Raw genomic sequence first — 13432 nt, 5'->3', positions numbered from 1 at the left:
CATTGCTTCAGTATTCAAATTCTCCAGTGGAACCAGATATTGGTGTTGACAACATCTGGAGTTTTCCATCTCTCATCTTTTTTCTGCCTCCTTCCTTCTGTTTAATGAAGACAATGGGAAGGGGAAATTGCTGCCATCATTAATAATATGTTCAGGGAACTGAATGACTGCAAGGACTTTGGACCTAAGATGTAGGAGATACAGATTCATTTTTGTCCATTGTTTGCCTCTGAATCTAACCATCACCCAACAGAATACACTGAATGAGAGTTGGGTGGTGCAGAGAACCAGGCCCAGGCAAGTGCTCTGCTTTCAGCCCCAGGGACTTGCTTGCCCTGTGGCTCAGCTGCTATACAAGAGGTACACTTATGCACATAAGGGAGATTCAGGAGTATTTGCTTTGACAACTCTGTAACAATCCCAGAGAGGCAGAAGACCATGCTTCCATCTTCTATTCTGCAGTGAAACAGTAGGTTTGATGGGGGATGCCGTTTCACAGTAAAATGTCCAAGCAACCATAGTCAATACGTGTGTGTGAATATTTGCCCCATTTATTTTGCTGGAGCTGTTTCATGTTGTGTAAACTTGTTCTGTATTTGTATCAAGGAGAGAGGTAGGCTGTCCTTGATGTTAAGTAGGAGTCTTTATCTGTTCCTGATCAAATCCAGACTTTCTTCCTATCCAAGCTGCCCAGGGGCTAGCCCATTCTCAGGGGTGGGACTAACTGAGCTCTGGGATATGCTGTAAGGGAAATCTTGAGTGTGGGCTGTTCTTCAGCATAGACCATGTCTGTTTGTCCTTGCACTGTATGACAATATGTGCCCCATGCTTCTTTGTGAATGTGACCATGGCCAACATGAGATAGGCATTTCAGGCTGGACACTTCCTAAAATGACCTGATAGCATGTACAGCATAGTGCTGTGGGGATAGAGGACACAGCCAGGTGGCAGGTTGCTGATACATGGTGCTCTCAGGGAGACAGGGCTGAAAGGGCCAACCATGCAGCCCTGCAGTTAAGATGAAGACAATTGTAGCTGTCCATTCCACAAAGAATATTTGGTTACGTTCAGGAAAATATAACTGTAATGTAATGATAGCATCCTGCCTCGAAGCAATATGTCCTTCATACACAGAGCACAATCTTGTGAGTTCGGAGAGAGGTGGATTGAGAGCCTTTCAGGAAAATGGGGAATTTGGCTTGGTGTCCTGTACCTAGCACTGGCTAAAGAGAAGGTGAAGATAAAAGGGTGGAAAGGGTAGAAACTGTCACCATGATAATAATTTTCTTAGCTTCTCTGTCTAAGCTATACAAAACTGAAATGCTTCATTTCAGGTTAGACAGACCACTGCATTAACAGAAAATGAGATTTTTTTTTAAGAGAACCAGACCTTTATTTTGCCTTGGTTTCTCACTGATTTCCATTCCTGTGTGTCAGAGGCTGCAATTTTGTTTATAAAATCCATTAACATAAAATCTCCAGAAATATGCTGTTTGCTGTCCTCTATCTTCTCTGCAGTGCTTGGGAAGAGCTCATATAAAGATAAATCATTATCCTCCTTCACATCTAGCTGTTAAAATTCCTCCTTGCCGTCATCCCTAAAACCAACTTGACAAGTGTTTGTCTACAAATATGTTATGACCACTGCCTATCATGCTAAGTGATATTTTGACAATCTTTGTTCTCCATCTATCTACATCAATCAGTTGTCTTCTGGGACTAGGAGCACACTGCGGTAGGGAACAACTTTCCACATCCAAGTGATCAGCAACTGGAATGGCCTCTGCACAATTCACATCAATGTGCTGGTGACACATCACATAAGCATCTTGAAGGAAAAATGGCAAGAACATTTCTCAGTCAGGAACTGGGTGATCTACTGTCTGTGAGGCTTGAAGACTCAAGTTTGATTCACTTACTCGGGGTTTATTGGTGGATGAGTGATTTCTTCTGTCTTCCAGTGTATTCTTGAACTAATTGTTTTTGCCTTGAAGAGCATAGGTATATTACTTCTATTCGATGTTGTTTTGGTGAATGTTACTCTAGGATTTATATTGCCACTTTTCTTCACAATATTTGGGAACAAGACCTGGAGGGGAAAAAAATACCACCAATTATTTAGATACTTAACTCCTGTGCTGTTAGTGTCATCTAAATACTTTTTTGGAACTACCCCTGAATTCCTTATATATAAGGCCATGAAGGAATCCAAGCAACTCAGGATTTTGTTCTGCTCAGTGTACAGCTGGTGAGGGAAATGAGCTAGTTAAGTAAGTATTACAATATCTAGTCTGAGCGGGTGACCAACTCTGAGGCCCTCTGTTCTGCTCTATTGCTGTGAGACACGAGGTAATGGTGAGGTGGGTAATCCATCCTCATCTGGAAGTCATTATCGCTAATCAGTCTAGCTTTTGTGTACATATTACTGTTATCATATTACTTATCAAAGTTTCTGTGAACTAGTTTCTGAGATTGTGTGTGTGCACTAGAAGTTTCAGTAGGCAACAAAGACCATTAGGAACCATTTGTGAATGAGCAATAAATAAAGCAATACAAAAGTTTAGCCAAGATAAAAATAAGGCAAGACAAAAAATAATATAAATAAATAAATAAATGTTTTATTTTGAAATACTTAGAGCTAACACATAAAAGTAGTTTAATTTCTCTTTCGTTTTGGTTTTATCTAGGAAAAAAATGCAGAAAACTCATAATTTAGAGCAATGAACATAGCTGTTATATCCTTGTATAATTAAAGAACATCCTGTACAATGGTACATTGTTTATTCTTTAGTTACTCGAGTCTTCTGCCTCAAGAATGAAATAGCACATTTTCTGTAACATCACACAACATTGTAGTTCAGCCATTTATACATAAAAGTGCACAGCAAATAGTCACAGAAAAAGATACTGAGTGAAATAGCTTAGTTATAAGCCTTTAACAGTATTTTGGCTGATTGGCTAAATTTATTCTAAACTGTGGATTCTTAAACACTGAGAACAGTATTTTTTTCATAGTTAAATGATTTGTTTACCTTTTTTTTTTTTTCTTTTTTTCTTTTTTTTTTAAGGACAGAGATAATGTGAAATCTTTGTAGCAAAGAAGGACTTTTCTGTAGTGTTCCATGTCCAGACTGAAACGCCAAAACAATGTCTCACAGCTGTCCTTGCAACAAAACAGGGAGACGTCAATATATGCTGAAATGCCAGGCACGAAACAGAGAATGGTCTTTCTCCTTTCAGTAAAGTAACTCTGGTGAATATAAAGTATATTGTAACTATTAGCACTAACGTAAGAGTTTATCATCTGCTTACCTAAAAGTTTTGGTAAAAAACTTCTAGATTACAGTTCTGTTTCAAACTTTTTGACATCTGTTTGGAAAGTCTTTAACATTGTCATGATATTCATGAAGAAATGATAAGCACATTTTCTGGAAATCAGGCACACAGATTTGTCAGTTGCTTTTGAAAACACCAGCCATTGTCTAAAATCCCCATTAACCGAATCAGTATTCATCTTTTGAGTGATTTAAGGATTGGATGCCTAATGTGACATATCTCAGACCACTCTGACTTTCAGAGAACAGTGATCTGGTATTTTGTAAATACTAGTTCCATATTCAGTGTTTCCAAGCGAGCAGCCAAATTGAAGTAGCCCATACCACCCATCTTGCATATGATATGGATGTGTGTATGTGATGCTTTGCATTTACTGTTAGTCATTTAAGTCATATGTTAGTCATACTGGAAAAACTTTTCTGCTTTATTTAAAATTACGGAGCACTTTATATTGTTCCCTCTCACAATTCAGGCAGACACAGGCTGAGTCAGGCCTGCATGCAACATAGAATCATAGAATCATTAAGCATATGCACCAAATCAATTACCTGAACAAGGGAAAAAGTGTCCCCAGCTGTGGACAGTGTCTTCATTCTGACCATTGCTACTAATGGTATCCTCTTAAAACCAGCTAGGGACTGGCAGGTTATTTCATCTAACTTTAACCATCTAATAAGCATCGAGGCTAAACTACGAATGTACAGTTCTAGTTCATTTTACCTGTCTCTGAAGGCACCTTGAAGGCACCGCTGTCTCAGTACAAATCAACACCTTAACTGCCAATATAATCCACTTCCAGCAAGACTTCTCAGCTAGCTGGAGACCAGTTGTAGGAATGCTGCCTCCTCTTACAGTCTAAATGACCTATTTTTATATAAGATGCATTGACCCTAGTGGTACTTTTATTTTTTTTTATATTAGCTGTGAAATTATTTTTGTTGAGTAGCCATTTTGATGGAGCCATTAAGTTTTGGTCTAATGAGTCCTTTTTTCAACTGAAGCCTTGAAGGTTTAGTTCTCATTGTTCATGCTTATGAGGTGTATTTCCCAAGAAGTGACTACCCCACAGCTGAAGTTGCAGGCGTTTTCTCAGAAAGTCCAAAATGTGGCATTCATGTTCTTTATCTGTGACTAACCAGGCAGGTCTATGGTTTTCATTCTTGTTCTTACAGATGAGAAACCTATAAAAATATATTTGTGTTACAATCTTGCACATAGTTTTGGTCTACGGAAAATGTTTTGGTTTTGTGACCAGAACAAAAGTGTTCGGAAAGCTTCACATGTTTGTATGTGTCATTACATGTTTGTATGTGTCATTCCTGTAAGATTTTCACCCAAGAAACTTTGTTTCTTTGTCTCTCTTGGTTTTGCATTTTACAATATATATAAAAAAAAAAAAAAAATAAAGAGAGAGAGAGAGAAAAAGAAAGAGAGAGAGGTTTTAACCACTGTATTTGCGAACTACTATCCACATGACTTTATTATGAGATCTGAGGCAGTCACCATCATCATCTGCAGCTACACAGGGGCCTTGATTGCTCCTTTTCTTGAGCCTGAATGGGAGAGACAGTTTGGCTTTAAGGAGGTCCACTTTTGTCCTCAGTGCTAAACCCCATCATTACTGCCATGGCAACCACAAGCCTTTCTGTATAACAACCATCTTCGGACGTACACAGCTATTTAACGTGGGTTTTGGGGTGGCATATCTTAAAAGGCACAAACTAGATGCCTGTATTCAAAAATTTTAATTCCTAGGCTGCATTCCAAATGAAACAAAGATATTTTCCCTTTTAGGTTTTCTGGGGATGCCATGGTGAGAGGAATGCATTTTCATTTCATTTTATAAGGCAGGCAATGCGTGCATTCCAGGGCTTTGTGCCATCTGCATCATTAAGCCACCTTCTTCCCTGTCATGTATTAATTTTGTAAGCACTGAAACTCTGTTGACTGTACAGCTAAACTAAAAATACCTTCTGAAAATAATGCAATTTAAAAATGATTGTCTTCTAAGACAGAAAGTTGTCTCATCTTTACAGCCCTTCTACTCTGTTAAAACACTGGCTACGTTGCTGGTTACTGATGATACCAAGAAATTTAAAGCAGTTAATTGGTTGTGAGCAGCTTCTGAATGTTAATTAAAGAAACTTGGTGTAGGTGCAGCTTTGAAATATCAAAAAGCTCTTAGACTAACTTTATGGGAAAAATACACTGAGCTCATAACAGAACAGTGTTTGTGCATGGAAATTTCCCTGATGGGGTACAGATGTATCCTTCATTTCTTTGATTTATGCTAAGGGTTGAGTCCTCATCCTATATTTTTAAGAGTGTTCCTTATTTCAGTCATTTATAACATGACTAATTGGAAGTCTGTACTAAGTGATCAAAACTTCACAGAGCAAAACTAAGAGTAGCAGTGTGGCTGCTCATTAAATCTTCCTTTACATGTATAATTGAGCTTGGGAGAATGAAAAAAAAAAAAAACAACAACAACAACAAAAAAAACACTAATATTTTAACAAGAATTAACTTTAAAATAAAAAGAAGGGGAAAAAACTTTGCAATAGTTCTACCCTGAGAAAGATCTCAGAGTTGTGGTTTCCTGATTTTGGAGAGCATTCATTTTAGGAAGGGTGGCTCATCTTTTTGGGTACCCCTCTGTTGTCAGTGGAGAAAATGAAGGCATCTTCCAGGTAATTTAGAGCACCTGCAGAGCTTGCCTTCAGGTTCATTCATATAACTCTTAACAACACTTTCTCCTGATCACTGATTGCAAAGGGAGCCAAGATGCTTTGCCTCCCTACCTAAAATTATTTTCTTGGCATGCATCACTTTGCCTGTTAAGACATATAACCTCCCAGGTGTCTGCAATTTTATGCAAGGTAAGGAGATGGCATGTAGGGATGCAAGCTTCTGGAAAACTTTATTCATGGCTACATCAACCACAAATGGTTGTTACATATGAGTTCCAAACTGATTGAAAGACATCATTGCATACTGTGTGCAATTTAAGGCTTTGAAATGTGATAGCCAGACAGCTCCTAACATGGGAAAGAAATTTCTAGGTAGGGGCCTTACCAAAGATCTCTGAATACTTACACTTAATAGGTAGGTAAACAAACGAACAAAAAATGATTTTTTTGTAATCTTGTTGGTGGTTTGTTGCAGGCAGCTGAGGTGATAGCAGAAGAGTATCAGAACCTTGTAGAAAAATTGTAACTAGAAATATCTTCCTCCAAGTTTAGGATAATAGCAATGGCTGAATGAATGTATCCAAAAAGAATTGAGGTAGAAAGCTCTACGGTTCTGTGTCTGTCTAGTCTAATATTTCAAATATGAAAATCTTTGCCAAAACAATGTAAGAAGTTGGAAGTATTGGAAAGAAATGCTTGTTCAGAACAGGATTTCAGTGACTGAGCAGTGACTGAGTTTGAATTGTGTTTACTAAAAGCTGTTTTGCATCTGCCAGAGACTCTGTTTGATGCACTTAGATAACGTTTAAAGACCACCTTTATAACCAAAAATAGAAACTACATTTCTCTCTCTCTCTTTTTTTTTTTTTTTTCCTCCCCCAAGATGATTGTATCACTGAAATGCAGAAATGCTTTTATTTGAGATTACTTAGTCTGTTGTGTGGCAGAATTAACATACGCACTCAATATTTTTGTATGTAATTAGGATTTTATTCCATGTGTTTGTCACAGACTGAATCAGACACAATATCTGGGGTATATTAGCCCATGGTACGGAGAGTACCAAGGAAATAAGGTGACTGCTTTGGCTTTAGCTCATTTTAGCAACGCGTATATACTTAAAAGAGTACAGAGATTAGCATGTCCCTGCTCAAGGATGACAACCAAATTTGTGCATTGTTCTGTCATGGCCTATGGCTAATATGCCTCCAAACTCTGGAGCTTTTCTGGCCCCAGGCTCAGCAAAGCTAGGTCCCAGAAATCAGCATTTGGGTGGAGACATCTGGGTGCTGTAGGCTTCCAGCTGGACATACGAGGGGTTAAAAAAAAAAAAATCACTCATGGAACAGCCAGACCTTGGAAAAAGCTGTCCAGACATGTTGTAGAGTTTGTCCTTGTGAAATCCAGCTGAATAAACCCTGGGTAACAAGGCCTGTGTTCAGTGAGGAGGCTGAGATGTGTGATCTGAGATGTAACATCCAGCCCAAGTTATTCTAGGATTCAGTAGGCTGAGTTTTATGTATTTCAGTGCATTTCTGTATTTCCTGTTGATAAAGTTGTGTATTTACATTAGTTATGGCTACAGTGGTAGTATTCAATAACTGTAATAATCTTACCATTTAAAAAAGAGGTCACATTTTATGGTATAAATAGAAAAAAAAATACTTTTCAAAGATTTCTAAAGATAACACTAATTGCCATAAGGCTTGCTGTATTCATGAAAAAAGAACTCCACCTTTTACTTATGGTAGATTGTAAGATATGCAGTAGCCTATAAAAGAAGATGATAATAAAAATGTAGCATAGATCCTTAAGATGAATATATATCCATATATTAAATATAAATTACCAAAACAAGGAGCAAAAGTGGGCTGCAGTATTCTCCGTTTACAGAAATCCCATGATTGAGGTTCCAAATACAAGCTTTGTTTTGCTCTCCAGGTGTTGCCCACAAATAAAAACTTTGGTCCAATCACGTTGGTCTTAAAGCTCCTTGGTTTTCTCACAATATACTAGTTCTTTCAGTTGAAAAAAACAATTACTATGTATTTTGAAAGGACCTGTTTTTCTTTTTTGGACACACTGATCCTTCATAATAGGTAAATATCCAAACGCAACCAGAGTTATTCATTTCTCCACTATCAAAAAATGACTAATTAATTGTTTTGGTTATTCTGAAGAGCTGGATGACAGTGCTGTACTGTTTGAAAATGTGAAAAGTCGGAAGTTTTCCTAGTATTAGAATATGATACTTTTATACATTACATAAAAGATCATCTGTTGGAATTTTGAAATTCTTCAAGAAAAAAGTGGTAATGGGGGACATTCTTTCAGTGACTTTCAAAGTATTTTAACGCCATTGTAAAAACAGATTTTATACATGCTGAAGTTTGAAATAATGCATTTATTGAGAGCTAAATTAAAGAAAAAGAATTGCTAATAAATTCATGACTGTAATTTTTCTCTGAAGTATGTTATTGCCAAAGTGAAAGAATATGGGAAGCCATTTTATTCAGCAATATAAATCAGCTCTCCAATATTTTTGTTTTAACTTTTACTAAAATCACCTTCAGCCACCAAAATAATAATAAAATAATAATAACTAAAAAAAAAAAAAAACACCTTTTTTTTTCATCTCTGAAAAAAAATCTAGACTTTTAAGGGAATTTTAAAATTTATGAAAGGTGAAGTGGTGAAGTCCTATTCAAGGACAGTGTATGGGTTATCTGAGGAGTTCTATGTGCCAAAGGGCCAACCGTGTGGGTATGTGTGTACTCTAGGAGTAGGGCATGGATAATACCCCTTACTGACTCTTTTATAATGTATTTTATGCTCAGTTCTCCCTTAAATGAAAAGACATAAACCTCTTTTCATTGTACAATGAGGTTCAGAAAAACTGCAGAAATACGCTGAAAATTGGTTCTTTGAAGTCAAATGTCCTTGTAGTTATTTGGCTTTGTATCTCCTGCACTATCTTCTGTGCAGCTACTAAGAGGGGCACAAATAAGGAGAGGGAATAAGGAACTTTTCCACGTAGAAAAGGAAAGATGTGAGTCTGTAGGCAGGCTGACTTTGAAGACAGAGGGGGCTGAATTTGACCTTGATTTTCCAAGTATGTTGCAACTGAACTGTTCTTTAGTGGTTGCTGGAGTTACTTTTTGCTAGATTTTTAACAGAATCTAGTCCCAAAACAGTGGTCTTTGTCAGTAGGCATATTTTGATGGTTTCTTACAGCATTAATTAGTCTTAATGGGTTTGGGATCACTTTGTTGGGAGGAATGTGTTAGTTAGGTGGATTATCTGCAACAATGGCAAAGTTCTTCAGGGCAAGGCTTGGTGGAAAGGCTGGGTTCCAATGGGGAAAATAATGATTTGCATCATATAATTAAGAAATGTATCACTGAGTATACGCCCAATGAATGTGAATTAGAAGGCTTTTGGGTAGATTAATTCTAGTATTTCATATTGTTTGAGACCTTACCTTTGGCATTTTTAGGGAATATGACGTATTTAAACAACACAAAATACATGTTTGATCTGAATCTGCACAGGAAAAGACGGTGCAATTATACTGTTTAAAAAAAAAAAAAAAACCAACAAAAAAAAAACACTCTAAATAGAGAGACAATTTAAATCAGTTTGGAAGCTGCAGCTGATATGAAAGGCAGCAGCTTTCTTTGTAGGAGATGCACCTGGTAAAATGTGCCACAGTGACATTCAGCAACATATACCTCTAGGAAGGAACATGAACACAATTTGACATTTAATTACAGCTCTTAAAAGAACATGAATGGAGATTCAGACCTCTAAATACCTTTGTGTATCCATTCTTTACTCTCCGATTAGATTAAGCTACACCCAGACTCCAGAACCTGGAAAGAGTTTTGAAGCTTCCAGCCTGAGTGCACATTCAGATGTTTTTGATGCAAGTGTGGACGATACCCCAGCACGCACCAGCAATTGAAAACTGCCTTGCTTCCACCAAGAGGCAGCTCGTGTGATATTCAGATGGGAGCCAGCTGGCAGCAGCATGTGGTGTCTTGTAATATCCAGGCAAATGGATATAGAGGAAGCTACAAGTCAGCTTCTCTGTGTTCAGAATATAGCCTCCTTGTTCCAAAATGCCGTGCTAATTGGAGTGATCCTTAAGGCACTGTTTGGCATGCTTCTGCTTTAGTTTGCGTGAAGAAAAAGTATAGGCTGATAGGGATTTTTTGACACAATGCCATAAGGCTCAGAACAGGTAAACGGAGCCTTTCCAGTCTTTTCTCTTGCTATAAAATGAAATGAAAATATCAAACCAAGCCAGATGGTAACCTCTGGGCAAGCTTGATCACAGGCAGAAAAGGTGTTTCTTTGAGGGAAAACTGGTTAATAATAGCTACTTTGACACCAGGTGCAGAGTACCATGAGGGATAAACTCCAGGGTTTTATAAAGGGTATAAATGAAAAATAAGTGCATTTGTTCTCCTAAAATAACTAGTTGCTTTAACAAAACTCTGTTGCTATTCTGCAAGGTGGAAGCATTGCAGTTAGCAGTAGTTACTTCCACTGATTTTCTTGTGTCTCAAGAGCAATCCACAGGGCTCTGTCATTAGATGTTCTTTCTAATATACAAGTCACTCATTTGTTTCTGTGAGGAGGGAAGCACCTTGGTCCTTGTGATCAAGTAGGCAAAGACAGGGACTTGTGCTGACAGCAAAACTAATCAAATTATTCAGGATGCTGCTGATTTGCATCCTGTGATGACTGTGATAAGATGCTCTATGTCTTAAGATACACCTGTTCTGAAGCCAACTAAGTTTTCTCTTCTTGGTGAAACTTGTGCCACTGCATGGGTGTTTTTGTGTGTTTTTAAATAAAACCACCACCATGAAAAAACAATACACACAAGACAATATTAACGTTGACAAAGAAGAATTAATGTACACCCCATCATTAACTTTTACCAAAGCAAGTTTTGTCTGAGGGATCACCTTTAGCCATATTCATTCTATCTTCATGGAATTGTGTGTCTATATGCACTTGCACAATGGCCATTTATTTTTCATAGGATAGTTAAATAATAATCCTTTGAAAAAAGAACAAGTCAGTGCCCAGCATATTAAAGCAAAGCAGGATTAATGAAATTATTTGTTCTAGTAGAAGCAATTTTTAACTGTAGTAAAAATACAAATATTTTAAATTCTAGCACTGTTATAGAGATAAAAGTGGAAGCAATCTGCTTAGGATAGCTTTGCTTTAAAGTTAATTTGAGCTGGTTTCTTTATTTACTATATGAGGCAAGATGTATTTCAGCTGATAAACAAAGAATGGAGGTTTTGCCAGACGATGCATTTTCCCTAAATCATGATTGACTCTGAAAGGATTTGCTTTGCTTCTGATGTATTTTTTCTATTACACAGCTTATCTGACACAAGCTTTGGCCAGCTTTGCAATGAGATGTGATTGCTCTCTACTGCCCTATTTAACTGCAAAAATTGCTGTAAGCTGCAAATCTACTCACATGATGCAGTTCTGACTGAGCTACTGTCAGAGCTATGGAGAGACTCCATGGAAGTCAGTAGTTTGCTTCTTTTCCTCTGCTTCCCTCTGAGGAGGGATGGAAAGAGCAGACTTTGCCCATCCATGTGAAAAAATATGTTAAGTGTTGTAGCTTATTGAAATTGCAAGCTATTACCCAGAAAATATTGTCAAAGAACTCTAAACTGAAATTACAAGGGAGTCAAAATCTAGAGCAATGTGAAGGGCTGTCTTTAATAAGCTTGGATTTCTACCAGAGTAAAGGAAAATACAGATTTTTTCCAACACTTTGTATTTGAATGAGACTCTGTTCCATAGGGTACCACAGATTTCTACCTCAGATTTTTTTTGATTTTTTTTTTTGCTAGAAATATAGTGAATTTGTTTTTAAAAGACTTGTTATATGTAGAAGTTTATTACCTTACATAATCATGCAGACCTATGAAGCTTATTGGAACATATTAATGGATTTTAATCTGTTTTTTTTGTTTGTTTGTTTGTTTTTAAGCTCAATTGGTTTATGAGTGAATCAGGCCTTGGACATAGAATTTCATCCAAAAGATAAAAGCAAATAAGGAAATTCGGAGTGAAACAATGGGTAAAGAACTGGAGCTGAATCTTTTTTTTTTTTTTTTTTTTTTTTTGAAGAAAGATTTAGGACTTACTTTACTTACTCCTGCAAAGAAAAGCCTGCTCTGGCTCTGATCCAAAACAGTATTTAAGTCTTAACTCTGAATCAATAGTTTCACTAAACCCAAATGTCTGCCCAACTGCTTTGTAGATTGGGTCCAGTTTATCAGCAATTTGGAGGGATGAATCCTCCAAAAAAAATCTTGGTCAGATGTAACAAGAGGAACTTGCAAGATATGGAAGGACCTGGAGATGAACATTTCAATGAGCTGCTGAAGTCGAGAGAGGATCAACAGGGAAGTTGTAACAAAACCTACTGAAAGAAAGTAGCTTTATAATTATTGAAACACTTTCAACTTTGGGGTTCTTTTCTCCAATTAGAATAATATCTAAATGGGTTTTGAAACAAAATAATATTTTTTTGAGAACTGAAAAATTTCATTGTGGCTTTATTTTTTTTTCCCATCAAATTTTCCATCCCAAATTGTCAGCTTAGAAATTAGCTCCAGAATTGAAGTGTATGAGAATGTCTCCACATCTGCCTCTCTGGATAAGAGGTTGTTGCTTGGCTTTCTTCTTTAATAAATAGCTCTGCTGTTTGTCTAGTTATGAGTGGTATAACCAACTCTTCTGGTTGCATGATTTTGAAGATGCACAATCAGTTTAATGTTATGGGCATGTGGTATATTCTTAATATTTTCCATCAGTGTACTGATGCAACTTACATCCTACCTGATTCCTTGCAGCTTGTTGCTCCTAAAGCTGAAATCTTAATTGAACTATTTGAAATGATGGTTAGTTAACATCATTCACGGTTAGTTACTCTTTAAGGTAGACAACAGAGAGGTATTTTGGCGGGGGGGGGGGAGGATGGGGGAGGGGGAGTAGAGGAGGGAAGGCAGTGTTCTGAATGGTGAATTGCTATTCATAAGACAAATATGCCTGTGGCAATATCAGTAGAAATGGAAACAGATTGTGGGTAGCTGTTTAGCAATAAATAGACATTAGGTAAGACCACTCAATACTAAGAAAGGTTGGAGAGCAGCCTAGAGCACTCTGAGTCAGTCTGAAGCTGGACAGTCTGTCTTAGGGAGTGACACCAGCGACACTGATATGGGGGAGGCTGGATTTGCAGGGGGTGGACAGGTCTGCCTGAGATCTCCCCCCTCCAGCTGGGTTTCAACAAATGGAGTGGGCCTGCAGTCTCCTGGGGTGGAAACTTGACCATGCTGCCTACTCCTGTGGTTGGTCTT

Source organism: Aythya marila, assembly GCF_965140915.1.
Source record: "Aythya marila genome assembly, chromosome: 1".
Lineage (NCBI taxonomy): Eukaryota > Metazoa > Chordata > Aves > Anseriformes > Anatidae > Aythya > Aythya marila.
The sequence above is the reverse complement of the archived record's forward strand: the minus strand, read 5'-3'. Positions refer to the sequence as shown.